This window comes from Dasypus novemcinctus, chromosome 1 (assembly GCF_030445035.2).
Source record: "Dasypus novemcinctus isolate mDasNov1 chromosome 1, mDasNov1.1.hap2, whole genome shotgun sequence".
Taxonomy (NCBI): Eukaryota; Metazoa; Chordata; class Mammalia; order Cingulata; family Dasypodidae; genus Dasypus; species Dasypus novemcinctus.
Genome location: NC_080673.1, coordinates 165,254,947 through 165,275,938, shown reverse-complemented (window position 1 = coordinate 165,275,938; position 20,992 = coordinate 165,254,947). Strand labels below are relative to the sequence as shown.

General features: G+C 39.7%; 1 protein-coding gene across 21 annotated transcripts in view; it reads right to left on the bottom strand.

Moving 5' to 3' along the window:
• The window catches only part of APBB2 (amyloid beta precursor protein binding family B member 2), a 394,104-nt gene that overhangs the window by 219,891 nt on the left and 153,221 nt on the right, over window positions 1-20,992 (bottom strand). Inside the window, exon 1 of one of the 21 annotated variants that reach the window (XM_058299355.2) lies at window positions 5,231-5,379. The exons of 17 other annotated variants lie outside the window; for them this stretch is intronic. The gene's annotated coding sequence lies outside the window, so the exon portion shown is untranslated. Of the gene's footprint in view, window positions 1-5,230; window positions 5,380-20,992 lie in introns of those variants that run through there. 3 more of the 21 variants (XM_058299394.2, XM_058299421.2, XM_058299445.2) reach the window with 3 other exon arrangements.

Below are 20,992 nucleotides of genomic sequence, written 5' to 3'. Positions count from 1 at the left end.
AAAAAAAAGATGATGAGCACAGAACAAATGGACACAGAGAGCAGACAGCAAGCCCAAACAATGCAGGGGGAGGGGTGTGAAAGAATAAATCTTTAAAAAAACAACCAATGGGCATCACCATCCCCAAATCCTCAAGATTATTTTCTTCAAGATGTTTAAAATTCAGTAACTGTACTAGCATATGTCTTGGCATTTCTTGCTCTGGGTTAATATCCTAAAACACATGATTTGCTCTTTCAAAGTATATTATAGTTTTACATCTCCTCCACCCCCAGCAGGATTTTTTTCTTTTTATCCCTTTTGGTATTTAAAGTTTTCCTTCTTTTCACCCTCTCTTTCTCTTAGGGCAATATCTGTGGTGTTCATTTGCTTTTGTATTCTTTCTAAATAATAATTTATTTCTAAAAGGAATTTTTAAAAACTTTCTTTCTTGGGATCTGACACTTGAGTTTTTCTAACTCTGATTTATATTGTTCTTTCTTTTCTTATATAACTTTTTAACATTTATTCTAACTTGCTTTGAAAATGTATATTATAGTTTTAATCTGCTTTGTTTTTGTTTTTTTTTAAGCATGACTTTTTGCCATGCTTTCATTATCTGTAGGCTATTGCTCTGATCCTAATACCCCCCTTTCTTTTTTAAATAGCAATTTGGTATGGGATTTCAGCTTGGTGGCGTTCTGCACTTTCATAAAATTTCATATACACATATATATGTGTATGATTAATTTATACAACCTATTTAATATCTCTCTCCCTCTCCCACTGGTAAGATCCATGAGGGCAAAATCTTCCTGTTTTATTCATCAATATATTTCCAGTGCAAATCTCTTAGGTTTTTTAATGTAACCTTCTTTGTGATCTATTAAGTTTAATTTTAAAAAGTGTAAATATATATATATATATATATATATATATATTTCCAGTGCATAGAACATGACAAATATTCAATAAAGAGTCACTAAAGAAACCAATAGAAAAGTTCATCAAAATGTTAGCAGCAGTAGTTACTAGGCGGCAGGTTTTAGAAAAGTCTTATGTTTTACACACCACTGATTTATCTACATTATTTTTTAATAATGAGCATGAAGTATTTTTATATTCAAAATAGCTATTTTCAACTTGAAGAAAAAGTTTGTGCATGAAGCTAGATAAGTACATGCCATATATCTTTACAAAATAAATAAAAGGGAGTAGTAGTCTTCCCCACCACCATCACATATGTCTTCTATCCATAAATGAAGATTTGGTATAAAAGCAGGTGATAAAACTGAGTTTTCCGAAAGAAGACTAGGTTTAGTGTTTATGAAAAGAAGACAGCAACCACTCCGCTTTATATGCTATATTTGACAGCTTTTACTTGGTAACTGAGAAAGCATGTTAATAGGACTTCTCATGGTGAGAGGAAGTCATTAAAAAATCAAAGAACCCTGTTGTGATAGTTTGGCAATATATAGGAAATGGATCACAGTGCCTACAATTCATGGAACTAAGATAACATCTTCTATTCCTAAAATCTATACTCCAAGACATCCAAAATATTATATAATCAAGAAATACCAATGACTGTGACTCAAAAGCACCAAACAGAATGATCCCAAACAAGAAGGAGATGAAGTTTTAATTTGCTTAACTGGGCCTTGAGATATTAGAGAACGCATACGAGATGAACTGCCTCATAAAGCAGATGGTCTACATCTCTCTCTCTCTCTTTCTCTCTCTCTCTCTCTCTTTTTTAAACAAGATAATTAAAGGAAACTAAAGAGTGAGGATCTTGCTAAATTGGCCAAGGAAAATCATTTCATCTGAACTAGAACGCATGAGTTTCTAAAGAAAGGATTTCCAGCTTCCCCATAAAGCTACACAGGTTATTTGATAATGACTCTATCAGAAAGGGAAGCCATTTCAAGGGGAACTGCCTCCTACACAGCATGGAAACCCTGGCAGGCTCTATTAACAGAGGCAGTAAAAAAGACTATTGGGTAACATGGTCTTGTTGAAGGAGCACGAGTGTGGGAAGACTGGACACACTGGATTTGGCTTTTTGATTTGTGATTCTGAGGCATCTAGTTCAGTTTCGTCAATGTTATTTTTTTTTCTTAAAGAAACCCATTATTGTTGGTGTATACTCAGGACCCTGACTCTCTGTCCATGTGACAGCCAGGCCCTGAGCTTCAGCAGACTTGCCACTCCTACCCTCTGGTTTATTGGACATACCCTAGCTAGCAAACAGAGAGGTGAAGAAGGTCAACCACCACACCAGGGAGCCAAGAGTGCTTACAACTACAAGTAGGAGAATTGCATCCACCATTCTAAGCCCCCTCTCGATATAGAGGTGGAGTGGACAAGACCATCCCAGGGTCCACAGGATGGAGGAATAGAGTAAGGATTAGAGTGAACTCACTGATATTCTACTATGGAACTATTGTGATTAGTAATGGAAGAAATTGTAGCTTTGATGTGGCCACGGTAGCTGCTGAAGGTAGGGAGAGGGAAGAAGAGATATGATGTGGGGGCATTTTCAGGACTTGGAGTTGTCCTGGGTGGTGCTGCAGGGACAGATGCTGGACACTGTATGTCCTGCCATGGCCTACTGGGTGGACTGGGGGACAGTGTAAACTACATTGTAAACCATTATCCATGTGCAAGTGCTCCAAAGTGTATTCACCAAATGCAATGAATGTCCATTGATGGTTGACAGAGGTTGTTGATGTGGGAGGAGTGGGGAGAGAGGGGTGGGGGGTATGTGGGGACCTCTTATATTTTTTTAATGTAACATTTAAAAAAAAATAAAGAGAAAAAAACAAAAACAAAAAAAACAAAAAACCCACCACCAACAACAAAAAGAAACCCATTATTCATTCCCCCACCCTACCTTGGTAGGGAGAGCAAATGAAATAATGAGAAAATCACTACGTAACACAGACCTTATATGCAAAATTGTTGGTTCATAAGGGAATTTTGTTTAAATAGCTTCATTGCTAGACATAAAAGTCCCATTGTGCAGTATTGCTGTGAGTTTAAAAATGGGCACGGGGAGGCACAGAGTCTTTTGAACTCAATAGAATAAGAACCTATGTCCATTTCTATGCTCCTCCAAGCTCTAAGCTGTTTTCTTTTTTTGAGGGAAATCAAAGCAAATAAAAGCATATCTAAAAAGCAACTCGAATTCCATTCCAGATTCTTGACTGAAACAGTGATAGAAGCAGGTTCCTGATCAGAAAGGACTTTGCTCCAAAATATTACTTCTTTCGGCTTGTCCATTAGCCCTGAGCTTCCAACCAAAGCCATAGGGACAGGGCTTGGGTATTCTAAGATGCTAACATTAGTTGAGGGATTTCTCTGAGTTAAGCACAAAGAGTGCATGATCTCTTTCATTTCTCGCGCAAGTCCTAGGAGGTAGGTACCATTATTCTCCTCATTTTATACAGAAGACACCTAGCTGTAGCAAGATTAAGAAACATGTTTGCATGACATTAGGCAGCTAAAGAGCAGCAAAGCCCAGGGTCAAATTCTCATCTACTGATCCCAGAACCCAAACTACGTAAAATCCCACTCCATTGCCTCTTCAAGGAAGTGGAATAAAGGATGGTGACATGGAGGGTCCCCCAAGACCCATGTGGAGAGTTTATCTGTCCTTCATCCAATATCTCTCTGCCTCTATTAGCACATCTGTAAAGTGGGGAAAATAACAGTTTCTTCTTCACAGGGTGGTTGTTAAGACTAAAACGGCTCATGTTTAAAGGCTTACAACGGTGTCTGGTAAATAGTCAACATGATAAAAGCATCAGAAATCATTATCATTAAGCAAACTGCCAAATGTCTCCTAAACCACTAAATGGTGAAATGCATATGGATTCACGTGTTAGCGTGCTGATGTGCTATACCTCTTTTTTTTAAAAAACCCAGAATGGGATTTGGTTTTCATGGGGAGGTATTAGGGAAGTGATACTGGACACATCGGTAAAAGTCAAATGGAGAGAAAAGACGTGGAGAATGAAAGGAACAGAGGAGAGGTGCAGAGACCATTAGGAGGACAGGCCACAAGGAAAGCTCTGGGTTGCTGTTGTGAGGTAGCTGAAGAGAAGCCATTCCTTAATCCCTTGGTTATGACGCTTTTGCCTACGTCCGGAGGGATAGCACTTCTCCAGTAGAGGCAGAAATATGAATAACTTGCCGAGGGCCACACATTTGCAGATGGTAAAGCCATTTTGTTTTAAATTTCTCTGAACTTCATTTCCCTCATCTCAAAAATAAAAATAATATTTACCTCACATGGTTACTGTATAGTTTAACACAACAGATACCCCACCACCACCACCACCACCACCACCACCACTGCCGCCTTGGCGTTTCTGGATTCATCATAAAATACAATCCAGAAATGTTTAATTGGATGAGAATGCGGTAATTAAAGAAGTGCCTATTATTCTTCTAGACCTGTTTCATTTATGTAGTAAATGAGCACGTAAACTTTTTAAAAATTAATTTATTGACATATATCACTCGTATATAAACATACATAAACAATAAGTGTATAATAATAGTTGTGAACTTACAAAACAAACACATATAACATCATACGGGACTCTCATAACTCACCCTACCATAATAACTTGCATTGTTGTTAAACCTTTTTAACTAATGATTAAAGAGCATTGTCAAAATATTACTACTAACCAAAATATTTTTCCCCCAACCAACCCTATTATTATTATCTTTCTATCATTTACATATGAGTAAGTAAACTTTGAAGTAAATATTATCATCCTCGCTTTCAGACCAGAGATCCAGGAACTCATGCACAAACATCCGCTGGTGACTGAGCTGGGATCTGAACCCACAAATGCATACTGTCCTTCCACTGTGTTTTTCAGGCAGCCTGGGGAGAGCGAAAGCCAAGTCCTCATCTTCCCCATGTAGCCATGCCAAGAACACTGCTCTCCACAGACTCCACATGCAATCAGTGGCAGGTGATTTGCCAAGGCAGACCAATGTCACCTTTCCCTCAGAGATCAAGCCTGAAAACAGTAACTGAAGACAAAAATAGGTACAGCCACACTGACGGACCCTGCTCAGTAAGAAACAACTTTAAAATGGGAAGAAAAAAAAAAAGAGTGGAAGAAAAGGAAGGGTAAAGGCAGAGGGTAGGGAAGAGGGAGAAGAAAATGCCTCAGGCTGCAGAAATAACAAAACATAAATCCAAACTACAATCTCTGTGTTCTCTCACCTATTTCAGGATATTTTCCCCACGTCTCACAAGAACCTGCTGTCCCTTCCTGGTCCATCCTTCAGCCGGGGCCGTGAGGGAAGACGTGTCTGGCCACACCACGTTGCTCAGAAAGGTGGCAGGCAGGAAGAAAACGTCACCCAGCCCTGACCCCTGACGAGAGGCGGCCTCCACCCCACAACAGGATGCACATTCACACTCAAGAAAACACCCAGGGCCTCCTCTATCTCTAACCACAATCAGCTTCCCCACGGAATCTCAGGGAGGCAGGAAAGTGGAAGGCAGGAATCACTGCCAAGGAGGCTGAAACAGCCTCCTTTACTTTACATTACTAAGATGCAAAACCATCCTCAACACTTCTGCTCCTGCTCTCACACCCACCAATTCTTAATGCTGGGGAGAGGGCAAGCCTTAAGATTTAACATTCTTCAGTCACAAACTGTCTTTAAAAATTGGTATGAGTAACTATAATTCTATGGGCCCAATGCCACACTAAGACTGATGAGCTCTGGAGCACCCAGATATTACAGAAGTGTGCTAGAACATATTTAGGTGCGTTGCTTTTTCACTGACTCCCAGAACCACTGTCCTAGCTGATCACAAAGTGAGAAAACAGAGCTCTGTGAAAATACATCATGATCCTCCCACCGTATTTCATACTGAACTTCCCTAATTCAGTGAGTAGCACATCCAAGTGACTTCCCAGACATCTCTGGGGATATGGCGTCAGCACTCCATCTTCCAAGGCTACTCACATCTGAGTTCTCATCTCTTTCATTTCCACTGTCACTACCGAGGCCAGACTTTTCTGAAAGCTCCAGGAGGCCTTCAATTCATCTGCTAATTGCCTGTCTACCCTCACTCCAATCCATCTGCACCCTCCGGGAGGTTCATCTTCCTGAGAGAATCATCGCCATCACCACTATACCCACGCTTCGGACTGTTAAAAGCCAGGACTCCAGCACGAGACCACCTGGATGTAAATTCTACCTCGGCCACTTCCTAGGTGTGTTACTTTGGGCAAGTCACCAAACTGCTCAGTTTCCTCAACAATAAAATGGAGGTGAGAGTACCTATGTTAAAGATTCATTGTAGGAATTAAGTGGGTTGGTGCATCTGAAGGACTCAAAACAGTGCAGATACACAGTAAGTGACATGTAAGTGCTAGCTACAATCTTTATCAGCATCAGTATTACTTTAAGAGTTCCCTACAAGCTACCAGATAAAAATACCATTCCACTGCTGGGCTCTCTTAAGACCCTCTATGAAATACTACCAATTTGCTCTTCATCTATACAGATATAAGGTGCTACTCCACAGTCTTATTTCCATGGCGCCCCAGACTGAACCCACTAAAATTTCCCACTTGCTCTGCTTTGGATGTCCTGCCTCCTAAGAGTGTCTGTCAAAATCTCAGCCAGCCCTCCCAGATGGCAGTGAAGATATTAATGCACCTAGAAGGTTTTGTGATCCTGCACCTACCTGCCCAAGGGCCACTTCCTGTTCTACCTCCAAGAAATAACCCTTCTCCTCTCTGGAAGCCAGTCTCCTATCTTTAAATGAGATCATCAGATTTAGATGACCTCTAAAGCCATCTCTTGAAAGTCCTTGGGGCTGTACAAACAATGTTCCCTTGTTCCTTTGGAAAAATCTTTCAATAAGGAAGAAAAGGGCACATAGGGTAAACTACTCATATTTTTATTAAATGAATGACTGGAACTGTTCTAGGTATCAAGTCCTATTACTGTGAAAAGAGAAAGGTTTTATTTATGATCTCTAAAATCCCTTTCCCTTTACAAGTTGATACCTTATGGGCTTAGTATTCCTTTCTCCTAATGGCTCTGAAGGCTATTTTCATTTTATTCCTTTATTATCTCTGTGATACACATCGTGGAGCAATTCCTGCCTTCAACGTGGAAACAATGCACTGTGTTAAACACCCAAAGTCCAAGACTGTAAAAAAAGGAAATCCCAATCCAGCAACCAAGATTCCAGGATCAATTGTTTCCCATAATAGTACAGAACCGACTCTCAAATTTCTTGAAACAACTCGCTTGGAATTTAGTCACAAAAAGTTAGAAAAGAAGCAGAAAATTTAATAATACGATTACAAAGAAATCCAATAAAGTCTATTGGAGCTTCACATCTTCCAGAAATCAGACTATTTATGCTATTACCACCAGTACTGCTATCATTTCCTATAAAGCCATAAATATACACAATGCAGTTTACCAGAGAACTGACTAAACTATCATTTTTATAAAGCCATCAGAATGATACTGCCCATGAAGTACGACTCCATGGTACTTGCTGCAGCAAGTTCATGAAGACAAGTTCATTTATTTCGAAAATTACATTTCTAAGTCCACAACTCATCACTTTCAACTGCGAAAAACTTTTAATACAAGTTAGAACTTTCTTTTCAGAGACTGCCTTCACACAGACTAAAGGCCCATACCAAATATAGAGGAACAGTTCTGAGGCTATCACAAGATTTAGGAAAAAGCTAATAACTTCTTGTATCTCTGCATTTGCTTCAGTTAGCACTGCATTCAGCTGTAAGTATCAGAAAACTGAACTTAGATTCAACAACAAAGAAGCAGTTGAAAGATTCAGAGCTATTAGAGTTAGTTCGACAGCAATGATGCATGGGTAGACATAAAAGTCAAGTTGTGCAATATTGTTGTGAATTAAAAAACATCGCTGTGATTCTTTCTCTTAACATTTCATTCATACTTGTCACCTCATGGAGTCATGATGGCTGCTGTACGTTCAGGCATCTCATCTGTATTGAAGATAGAAAGTAGGGGAAGCAACAGAAGAGCACTGAGTCCCATTTGTCAGGATTCATCAGGACAATAGATGCTTTCCCAGAAACCCACCTCCATCCCAGAGGACTTATTTTCAGGGTCATTGACCAGAACATGGCCACACTAGCTACAAGGAACACTGGGAAATAAAAGGACCGGGATTGGTATGTGTTAGCTTAGACCATCATGACCTCTCTGGAGCTGATCACAATGCCACCCAGAATTAAATAAAGGTTCTCTTGGCAAAAAAAGGAACAGGAAATGAGTACTGAGTGGGTAATTATGTCTTCACTTTGAGTCTTCATCTTGGGAATAAGAAAGTCATCCAATAAATAGAGAAAATATTTTCAAAATGTCTTCTGCTCCCCATATGAAAAGTATCTATACATAATATTTTATAAATTCCAATGCCTATAATACAAAACAAAAATTGTTTGACCTTTAGTTAAATGCTCTTGTTTTCCCCTCCTTTCCCTTCCTGGGGCACTCCCTATTGTCTCCACCTGGAGGGAGCTTCTCCCAGTGCTTCACATGGCTGAGCCTTTCCCCCAGTGCTTCACATGGCTGAGCCTTTCCCCCAGTGCTTCACAAGGCTCTGCCTTGCCCCCAGTGCTTCACATGGTTGAGCCTTTTCCCCAGTGCTTCACATGGCTGAGCCTCACCCCAGTGCTTCACAAGGCTCTGCCTTGCCCCCAGTGCTTCACATGGGTGGGCCTTTCTTCCAGTGTTTCACATGGCTCTGCCTTGCCCCCCGTGCTTCACAAGGCTCAGCCTTTCCTCCCGTGCTTCACATGGCTGGGCCTTTCCCCCAGTGCTTCACAAGGCTCAGCCTTTCCCCCAGTGCTTCACATGGCTGGGCCTTTCCCCCAGTGCTTCACAAGGCTTTGCCTTGCCCCCAGTGCTTCACATGGGTGGGCCTTTCTCCCAGTGCTTCACATGGCTGAGCCTTTCCCCCAGTGCTTCACATGGCTGGGCCTTCCCCATGCTGCAGATTTCAGCTCAAACATCACCTCCTCAGGGAGCTCTTCCTGCACCCCCTCCTCCATCCCTAAGTCATGTGGGCCAACGGCCTGGTATCTCTCTCTCCAATCACCCTATTCATCCCTTCATAGCCCGCACAACAACCTGTCTTTTCTATTTACTGGATGACCTTCTTATTGTCTGTCTCCATCTCTAGAATGCATAGAAGCTCAATGCAAGCAGAAATCTTATCAGCCCTTATTCATTCCTCTAACTCCCTTCTACCACACTAATTCCTTGACCACCTAACAGACACTACATCCCTTGGACCTGCCCCACTGCCTGCCTCTTCTCCTATCTACTGCTGGCAGCAGAGTGGTGAAGAGCACATTCCCGGGAGCAAGACAGCCCTCAAATCCCACCTCTGTCATTTACTAGCTGTGTAGCCTTAAACAAGTTAACTAGTCTCCTCTGTCCTCAGTTTCCTCACCTATAATTTGGGGATAAGAGAAGCACCTATGTAACAGCGTTGTTGTGAAGATTAAATGAACCCACATAAAGTACTCAGATCAATGCCTAGTTATGTAAGAGCTACTTAACCATTATAATAACTTATCATCATGAACGTGCTCTTTGTTCTCATCAGGATCTGCACTCTCCTGGACCCTTCCTGTTACATCCCAGTTGACTAGCTCCCTCCTCCGTGACCTCCCATTTTGTTTTCCCTTCAAATACCATCCACGGCACCTGCATTTCCATGCCCTAACCACTAAATGATCTGAATCACACCTAATTCCAAACCATTGTGTCCAATGCACTGAAAGAAAGATACTTTCAAAATTTGTTTTTCCTCCTTCTGCTACACATATAAAAACAGGGAAATCTTCTTTGCCCTAACCAAGCTGAAGTCACAGGGGCAGGGTTGGTAGCTAGTATGTATGATTCTCAGAGTTACTCAAGCCATGTTGGATTTATGGGTAACAAGTCCCAAATAAACAATAGCTAACTTAAGCTCTTTGGAGAATTTTCTTGTACCCTGGGAGACTGCCATCATCATTGCCCATAATCTGACATTCCTAAGAAAGAAATTCAAGGGAGAAAACAAGTATAATCCCATGGATTTAAGTACTTTCCATAAAATGGAAAGAAACTGACTGTACTTTAACCAAAGCATTCACTGTAAAATATTTGGTAGCACATACCTGCTGCTATTTTGTATTTCATATATCTCCTAACACAGAGGTCTTAGAAGGTACAAAGGCTAACAACAAACAGACCTTTCCTGTGACTCTGAAATATGCTACATCATTCCTTTCAGAATTCTACTGGTTTCACTTTGCAAGATTTTTTGTGGCCTTCATGCAGGTCATCAGAGTTCCCTTCCCCTGAGAACAATTTTCAGTTTGCAAACAGGCAAAGGTTCAGGAAAATCTGGAAAAACAAGTCTATTTGCTTTGACTGCAAAATTACCCCTTGAAGATGCATACTTCTCTCATTCCCCTTCCAGGGACTGTTCTCCAAGGGTTTTGAGCTCCCAACATTTGGATGGAGGTTTCTTCCCCCATGCCACTCTTTTTTAGCAGGAGGTACACGGCCACTTCTCTGAGGATAATGAATTCTTTGTATCTCTTTCTGTGCCAAAGTCCATCTTCCTATACAGAAGGGGCCAATTCTAATCTAACATCATCCTCCAAATCCACTTCATATAGAATATGGGGAAAGAGCTGCTCAAGGATCCTCGTAGTAGTAGCCCTCAAATACCTCAGCATGAGGCCTGCAGGTACTCATCCCACCTTACAAACAGGTTCCTCGGTAAGAAGAAAGCTAGCCTATGGAAAGGGAAAAAAGTCACACCCAAATGCCTCCAAGGACTACTCTGCATGCTTTCCAGAGTCTCATTCTGCAACAAAAGCAGACACCAAGCAGGTTTCTTTCCAGCATGCCCAATTCTATTACTGAAGAGTTCTCCTCTCTTCGTTACCACAGGGAAAAGTGCTAAGATCCGGAGCAGCCACGTGAAGAAGGAATACTTTCATTATAACAAGACAAAATTTCTTATCTCCACCTCAGAAGAGGAGTATTATAAAGGAGGTTAATTTTTTCTTAAAAAAGGAAAGTTACAAAAAGAGGTTTTAATTTAAATTGTCAAAATTTAATTTCGCTCTTCACAGAAACACAAATGTATGGAAGTGAGCTTCCTTTACTAGTGTCTACAAGATATAACCTTATTTACTAGACACGTAAAATCAAGATTTTTAAAATTCTCTTAATTAGGTTATGTTATATAGCACAGTTGACCTTAAAAGGTAGAAAGATTGTTAGGGCTGACTGAATTGCCTGAGTCCTTTAAAAGCAGAAAAGTCTTCTCTGGCTCATAGCAGAAGAGGAAGTCAGATTTGAAGCAGGAGGACTGGATAAGCTGTTGCTGGCTTGAAAATGGAGGGCCACTTGGCAAGCAATGAGGATGGCCTGTAGGAGAATGGAAATGGGGTCTTCAGTCGTACAACCACAAGGAGCCTGACAACAAGAAAGAGCTTGGAAGAGGATGTCCCCCAGAGCCTCCAGAGAACTCAGTGTAGGCAACACGTTGATCTCCAACCTCATGATACCCTGAGAAGAGAACCCAGCCACGTCCTACTGAACTTCTGACCTACACAAGTGAACTAATGGTTGTTGTTTTAAGCTGCTAACTTTGTGATAATTTATGCAGCAACAAAAAGAAGGTAGATATAGCAGGCTAAATAACAGATCCCAAAGATATCCACTTCCTAATCCTTGGAACCTGTGACTGTTACCTTATATGGCAAAAATGGACTTGGACAATGTAATGGAGTTAAAGATTTTGAATGGTGAAATAGCCTGGATTATCTGGCTGAGCCCTAAATGCAATCACCTGACATTTTATGAACAGAGATTGGAGTGATTTGCTTTGGAGTTGGAGGAAGGGGCCACAAAACAAGAAAAATAGCCAGCCCCTAGATGCTGAAGCTAAAGAAATATATTTTCTCCTCACAGCCTCAGAAGGAACTGACACTGCCAACACCTTGACCTTAGCCAAGGAAGACACATTTTCACTTCTGGTCTCCAGTGCTTTAACACGGAAATTTGTGTTGCTTTAAGCCACTGAATTTGTGGTGATTATTTATAGCAGCAATAGGAAATTAATAGAGGAGGTAAGTACAGAGAAGAACAGGAAGATTTTGTAATTGAGCTTTGGCAGAAATAAAAGAAATTGACCTTGAAACATACCAGGGCACTGGAATTGCTTCTCAGTTTGTAGGGAGAGGACACTAAAAGAGATAATGATGAAGGTATGATGAAGGGAGGCAGATGCAAACCTTAGGTGCTGTCACGTTCAGGGAGGAGTTATCCTGAGCAGAACTAACTCCACAGACCAAGTGTGAAGGAAAGGAGGATCTGGAGAAAGTTTTACTGTGTAAGGAATTTTCCTCCTTACTTTTCAAGAAAGTTCTTACTTATTTATGCATTAAATATTTATGTAATATTTATTTCTTGAACACCTACAATGCTAGACCCTGTAGTTCATTTTAATTACATTTATAATGGTTACTCTGAACTTTTCCTATCAGAAGCATTTACACAATTACACCAGCAAAAGGATGCTCACATACCTGCTTAAGCTAATTAGATAAACCAAAGCATTATCACGTAGAAGCACGTTTATATTTGACACTGCTACTACATTCTAAAGTGTATTTCCTGCACTCACGTGGCTGCGATCACTCTAGTTTAAATGCTCTTTGTCTCAGCTTATATGTGAATGTTTCAACAGTTAGAATCTCAAGGTTAAACACAAAGTAGCTACCTATTAATTTTTCAGAGTTCCATGTCTTGAATATATTTGCCGTGCCTCTAGCTTGGTTCTCTAGAGAGGCAAGCCACACTTGCAGTTCTCTCTCTGGAAAGCAAATATAATCGAAATTTTGAACCAGAGATTCCTTAAATAACACTCATCCAATCCTTCAATTTCTAGACGTCTAAAGGGAGACTCAGTTGGATCTAACGACTTGTCCACAGGCCTAAGCCCAAGAATGAAAAGGGTCAGGCTAGAACCTAGGCCTCCTATCTCCCAAATCAAGAATAATCACAGGCTGCCTGCGCTATAACCCAAAGTACTAGGCTTAAGGATTCTGCCTCATATTTTAATTAAACTCAGCAAGCTATTGCCATCTGAAAACCCTGGCAACTTGTATCTTTAAAGAATCACATTTTTAGCTTAAAATTAAAATAAATTAGACACAATTAAAACAAGGCACATTATCATCACAGGTCAAACTGGCTTTTTCACATTTTCATCACATATATGTAACCTGGCTGATTTTGGGCCATTGAACAGGTTTAAAAATGTTAACTATCGTTATTAAGAAAAAAACAAGGAAATGCAAAATAAAACATCAATGAAGACTGCATGTTTTACCTATCATATTGGAAAAGTGTTTTTCCAACAAAGAAATGATGAATACTCCTCACACAAGGATGATGGGATGGAAATGGATAAAAACTTCTCCAGAAGTTTGGACATACATACCAAAGTCCTTTAAAAGTTCAAGCAAACCTTTTAATACTTAATTTCACCTCCACACATTTTTTAAGGAAAAAAGGAGTTAGGAGCAATGATTAATCTAGAAGGACAGCAAAAGATTGGAAATAACCTAAAAGTTCAAGGAAGACTATTAACTATGGTATCTCCACACAATAAATTAAAGTATAAAATCATTACAAAGCACATACTAAGACAATATTTAATATCATCAGAAAGATCCATGATGACTTAAGTGAACAAAAGGCAAGTTGTAAAATAAAATAATATATAAATCTGGTCACAGTAAAGTTTAATATAAAGGTATAAATTCATGCATACACACAGACTAAAAAGACACATTGAAAACTTTAAGGTTTTTTTCCTTTGTGCTTTTTGGTTTTTACCTTTTTCTAAAATAAATGGGCTCCTTTCCCCTTGGTCAGAAGAAAAATTTAATCAACACCATTTTACAAACCTTGTTGCCTTTAAAATTTCCCTACTCTCACATCCACCCTTCATTCATGGGATCTTATTACTAAAACTGTGAGATTCCCCAAGTTATTCTCTGTGGTGATCACTAGCAACTGGACAATCCTGCACAACTTCCTCTCACACCAGGAAAGCTAATTAAAGCCAGAGTAGAAAGTCCCTCACTTGGGATAGCTTGTCATATCCTGCTTGTTCTGTGTCGACAGCCCACTGGTTGGACACTGCTCCCAACCTCCTGGTCTTAACTCAAATTCCAAATGTTTCCTCAAACTCCAGCTGAGTTCTGAAGTTTTAAATCTTCCCCATGCCCAAACTTGCAGTTTGCTTAAGCATGCCTTTTGTGATTGACGAGTGCTTTTCAAACTGGATTGAAAATGGATGTTGAAAATCAATGTTAAGGGGTCCTGACCATCGGTTTTTAACCATGATAAAAGTTCCTCCTCATATCAAGGCAATCGGTCTCCCTGCACACAACTGCTTTTATTGCCTAACCCTGGAACATTGTATAAATAAGTCCACCAGAGACCACAGCTATTTATTAGTTGCTATCAAAGTAAATGAACTGTAATGGAAAGATACTGATGATGCTTTGTTGAGTAAATACCACATACTACATTATCTGATTTTTAAAAATACACTGAGGATAAATATATAAGAAGAGAATATTCTAAGTATTGAAAAGCATTCAACAAAATGTTAAAAGTGGTTCTTTCTTGGTGTGTAGGATTATGAGAACTTATTTTGTTTTCCTTATTTTTTTTAATATTCTACATTAAACATGCATTACTTGTATGACTTTGGTAAGCCATTTGGTATGCTCAGGGAGGCACATGGGCTGATGAGTGATGTATCATTTATGAAGATGGTAAAAAATGAGAAGGCACACATCTGTAAGTCTTCCAGATAAATTTATGTTTTCCCCTCCAAGAACTCAAACTAGAATTTTAACCACTTAGAAGAAAAACTTTCTTCAAAATATTAGATCGAAACATATAAAATTACAATTTTTTCTGGTTAGTCGTAGTACTTGCCTTCCAACTTTGTTCTACAGGCAGGAAGAGGCAAATTTTTTCTCAATGGATCAGATGGTAGATATTTCAGGCTTTGAGGGCCAAGTGGAAAAATAGAAGATAATGTAGGTATTTATATAACCACTTGAATGTTACCATTTAAAAGTATAAAAGCAAATCTTAGTTTCTACAAAAACAGGCACAGGCTACAGTTAGCCCATGGGCCATAGCTGGCCAATGTCTGCCCTATAGCATACATACAAATCTAAATATTTTTAATGATGGGCACTATAAGAATTGCTAAATTTATAGTAACATAGCAGTCCCCTTGGCGGGTACTCAAGGATGAGTGTAAGAGCTGTCAGCTTGAATACTGGCAGTTGCTCTGAATCTCCACTTTGTTGTCAGTTTTCCTTTCCCATGCTGTTGTTCATAGCCACTGCTTATAACTCTCTGGCTTATTTTACAAATAATTGTCTGGGTAAAGGTTTGAGGGTGGTTCTGTCTTTTCTCTGGAAAAGAAAAAACTGAATTGTTCAAGGAAACAGGACTTGAAAATGGGGGCGGAGCCGGGTATGAATAAACACAACTACAGAAGGACAGAGGCGCAAAGGCACTGTGTGGCGTCACCACAAACACAGAAAAGGAGGCAGCCCCTGACTGCAAGCCAAAATTACAGAGCTTCAAAGGGAAGCAACAAAAACAAGTACACACCTGAACAGCTGGCCCAGGACTGAAAGGCTAACGGAAGTATAAAATAACTCTGTGACAAAGTGTCCTTTTCGTACATTAAGGGATCCTTAAATAGAGAGTAATAATTTTTCTCCCAAATTAATCACTGGGAAAGACTGAAAAGGAAAGGCAGTTCCCAAAAGACTCAGGAAATTTTAAGTGTGGTGAGACACTGAAAGTCATCACTGAGACAATCCAAAGAGTTTCTTCCTTTGGAAGATTTTAAGAAATGAGAGCAGCGGTATATTAAACACAAATATACTCAGGGGACATCTCTTCTGGGTTCATAAAGCTTTTCATTTGGATGGAATTAAAACCATCACTGGGAAATGTTTTTAATTTATGCCATTACTACTGTTTCTAATGTTGTTATATATACTATGAAGAAAAAGCTAAAAAAAAAACTGTATAGAAATGGATGCATTTAAATCAAAAAGGGAGACTGCTGATATATATTTCTAGTCTTATAAGATCACTTGTATGTAAGTCTTAATTTAGAAAACACTTCTCATGATTCAGTATTTAAAAACTTACCCTATCCAGTAGCCTGCATTTATAAACACTCTGTTTTAAATCTTACAAACCTTCACCAGTTTAGAATTCTAAAATATTCTTCCATGAAAAATTAATTGGAGGAAAAAAAAAAAAGAGAGAGAGAGCACAATCTCATACATACATGAGCTGCCTGGATGAGCGTCCGGGTACCGTCTGCCCATAGCGACCAGTCAGCACATTAGCAGGGACATGGGCAGTTTCCAAGTACTCAGGAAAAAAAGGATGTTTTAAAAAAAAAAAGGATGTTTTTTTAAAAAAAAAGGATGTTTTAGCTGGGGTTGGGGGGCGGAGGAGTAGAAACAAAACAAAGATTTAGGATAATGACTGTATTTTCCCATTAAAATGCTAATGATGACCACAAATTTCCAGATAATGTGTATGAATTATTCATATTCACATCCAGAGGAAGACTCCCAGTCAATGCAGGCAGGCACAGAGCTTGCTTGTAATTAGCACGTGGCTTCTGTAATAAGTGTGACAGAAGCGCAAGTCACTGCAAGTCCGTGCATCAACCTGGCCCTCACTGGCCTTCTTTAGGAGCCAAGGCAATCCTAACTGCATTTTGCTGGTGTGTTTTCATCTCACTCTTCCTCAAAATTAAAGCGTAGCTCTATCATGGTCCTTTGCTGAGACAATTAAAATTCTTACAAATGCTCTACAGTCTTGAAAGAAAAAAAGAAATTTTCTATATTGGATAGGTTAGATGTCAAATTGATTTTTTATTTTAAAGAAACTTTTCACTGAAGCATAATACAAATATAGAAAAGTGCACATATCATAACCTCAATGAATTTGCCCAAACTGAACACACCAGATCAAAATCGAGTATTACTAGCACCCAGAAGCCCTCTCCCAAGGGGTATCTACTATACAGACATTGATTTTGCCCTTTTTTGTAGATGTCAGGTTCAATTACTGCCAATACTGGTTTTTCATTTAAGAAACATATGTTGACCACCTACTATGTGCTAAGCCGTGTGCTAGGCACTGGAGCTACAAAGACGGATAAGACACCATCTCTGCTCCCTAAGGAGAGCAAAGTCTAATAAGGCCAAGAGAGAAATTCGCAAACTTAGAAATGTAAAGCATTGATTAAGAGTCATGTCAAACAGGGGCACCTAACCTTGAGGTGGGGAGTTCAGGGAAGGCTTCTATGGAAGAGGGGTGCCTAGCATGTCCCAAAGGTTGGCTAGGAGTTAGCCAAGTTGCGGATAGGAGACAAGACAATGAAAGAAAAGGCAGAGGTAACAAAGCACATGGTGAAGTTCAGTGTTGCAGGAGTCTTCAGGGGAGGCCTGCAATCTGAGGCCAGGGAAGAAGCCCAGAGCCAGATAGTAGCCTTGAACACAAGGCTGACTTTGTCTGGTTACAAGCAGCAACCCAGCTCAGATCTGGGTTTCAGATGCATTACTCTCTCTGGATGGATTCAAAGAGGGTTTCAGAGTAGAGGGAGGAAGACCAGTTGGGCCAGTTTGGTTGCTATGGTAATCCAGGCAGAAGATGATAAGGGTGGGGATTAGGGCAGTGGAAGTAGGTGGGTAAGGGAAGAGAAGAATTGGTACTTGGGAACCATCCAGAAGCAAAAAGCAAAACAACATGGTGATTGCATGTGGATGGATGGTAGTGACAAATGAGGTAGAGAATATGGGAGAGAGAACAGGCTTTTCAGGAAGAGAAGGGGTTTAATTTGGGGCATTAGAAACTGAGGTATAGAAGATTTGGGTGGAGATACCCAGGTATTCTTGACCGTGAAGTTTGGGCAAGGAGCCTCAGCTGAAAGTAAAGGCATACAAGTGATCAATTACTTAGAAAATAGTGAAGGAAGTGGCTGTGGCTCAAGTGATTGGGCTTCCGTCTACCATATGTGAGGAATCAGGTTCAATCCCTGGGGCCTCCTGGTAAAGGTGTGCCCACGTGGCAAGCCACAGAGCAAGATGATAACACAACAAAAGAGACACGGAGAGAAGAGTCAAGGCGAGATGCAACAGAAACCAGAAACTGAGTTGATCCATGATCCAAGTGACACGGAACCTCTCTCCACATTAGAGGTCCCCAGGATCAAATCCCAATGAATCCTAGAGAAGAAAATGAGAAGAGAAGACAAAAAGAGAAATAGATCAAGAAGATCACACAGTGAAAAAGGACACAGACAGCAAAAACAGCAGGGTGGGGGAGAAAAAAAGAAAACAAACTTTATTAAAAAAAAAAGGAAGAAAGTAATAGAAACCATGTCAGTGGGTGATATCACTGAAAGAACATGGTGCAAAACAAGAAAGATCAGATTACTGCCAAAAGCAGAACCCTTAAGAACATGGGCAATGACGACAGACTAGGCAAAGGAAAAAGAGCCTTTGGAGAAGACTAAGAAGGCAGAGAGGCATCATGGGAGAGCAATAAAAATACGAAATGAAAATTACACTCATGAATTTGGCATTTAAGAAGTCACTAACCTCCCTGATTGAGGGCAGTTTCGATGAAGTGGTGGAGGCAAAGTAAATGTAAGCAAGAATTCAGGAAGGGAAGAGGAAGGAGAATGAACTGTCATAGGAAGGATAAGTGCTAATGGAAGCACATGTTGACAGGCTGCAGGATTCAGCAGACAGGGAAAGGGTGACAGTACAGGAGGGAAACGGTAAAGAGAGACTATGCTCCCAAAGGAGGGAAGAAGGGCCAGGAGTACTGAAAAAGGGGCTGATCTTGAAGACAAAAGGCAGTAAGGCATATACGAGCAAATAAGGTGGGAAAAGGCATTTGTGAAGCATACTGATAGTCAAACTTCAGACTGTCAAAAAATATATACTTAAGCAAAAGACAGAAGAAGGCTCTTAAAATGATTTAAGTTTTGGGTGGCAAACCTTTCCAGCTGTTTTTTCAGTCAGTGTTCAGATGAATACATACAGTTCACTAAGTGAAACTACCAACCACCATCTTATAGACTTCTTGAGATGCTGCAAATAAAAAGTCCTTCTTAGCATGACTAACCCCATGAAATGAAATGAAAAATTCATTTTTCAAAAATGAAAAATGAAAAAGAGGCAGACAACTGGAAGAAAGGCAAGAAGGGCAGAGAGGAGTTGGCAGGGGCACCTCCGAGCACCTCCTAGCACACTGCCTCTCAAGACAGCAGTTAAGCGTTTTACTTTGGACTCCTGCCCACTCTTCGTCCTAGGGTTTTGGCAAATCTGGAAGTGGGTGGGGTGACACAGTTCTTGGAAAGTACTCCAGTGATGCCAAAGGTAGCAAGGTTCATTAGAAAACCAAATGCAATGGCACCCACCTTAAAAGTAGCTTTTCTGTTCTCCTGGCAGCCATGGTGATCGCAAAAACTGAGGCTGCCCTACAGTTTATGCTGTTAAATATGAACGAGATCCAGGCCACCTTTGGAACAAAACTGAATTTTAGAATTAAGTTCTCTTCACTGAAGTCAGCCAAGACAGATACAGTGGAAGTCATCAGATGACTACTGCCAGCTATTCATCTTTGTATTTCTGGGACATACAATCTAGTAAGCAGTCAATAAATGTCAATTAATGAATAAACCTACATCTGAGAGAAACATTCTCACAAGTAAGTGGTAAGGGGGCCAATTAACTGGTGAGAACAGAAATAGTCTTTCTATTCCTTCCTTTCTATTTCTCTTCTCACCTTAATTGATTCAAATCAAAGCTTAAAAAATTGTATTCAACTGCATTTACTTTTCTCTTCAGAGAAGAAAATCTTTATGAATTCACAAATAAATATCGTGTGTTAAGTAGAAGGAAGCAGATATTATGAAATCCTGCAAAGTAAAACAGAATGTCTCTGAAATGGAAAAACAGGTAGTTCCAAGTGTTTTGACCATACAAATAAATACAAATTGCAGAATGTACCCGCCTGCCCTCCTTGTTATCCTGTGTGAAGGATAGGACATCATTATTCAGCCTGGCACCTCTCCCCCCAAATGCTCATTTATACAACAATCTGCTCAGGTTTAACCAGCTGGGGCAATAAAATAAATAGTAATGAGATAATGAAGCCTCACGTCCTTGAAAACTCTGAAAATTCACCTTATACTTATAAGAACTATATTTATGTCTTAATATATATCTCTATGACTCACTACTTTACTTCTAACACATAAGATCTGAGATATCAAAGATGATATTTAACTTGGTTTGTATATTACTCAGCAGCACATTATATGCTATAAGTATTGTGTGCAAATTAATGACGAAGTTTCAAAAAGCAAGGGGTATTTTGTTTTGTTTTTAAATATGCATGGTGTGAAAAAAATTTCTGAACTGTTAAAAAAATAGCCCTAAAAATGTCAAATCTGTTTCTGCCCATTTAATTTGCATTTAATCTTGAGAAAAAAACTACTCTTTGGAATTGCTTTCTATTCTTGATTAGGAAAGCTAAGAGACCAAGAAAAATAAAAACAGTATTCACTTGACTGCAAGCCATCAAGGGGCAGAAAGGAATATATGTGCCAGTCCACAAAGTGTTTACTGTGCAACTTTTTAATTACTATATTTATGGTACTTTCCAGATTATATTCACTACCACAAACGCTCTACAGGGACATTAATTCTCAACAAACACATTAATGCTTCCCTCCTTGCCTACAAATTCTTCTTATGCTAATATAGGGCAAAAATGCCAAGAATTCTTTATAAAAAAAAAA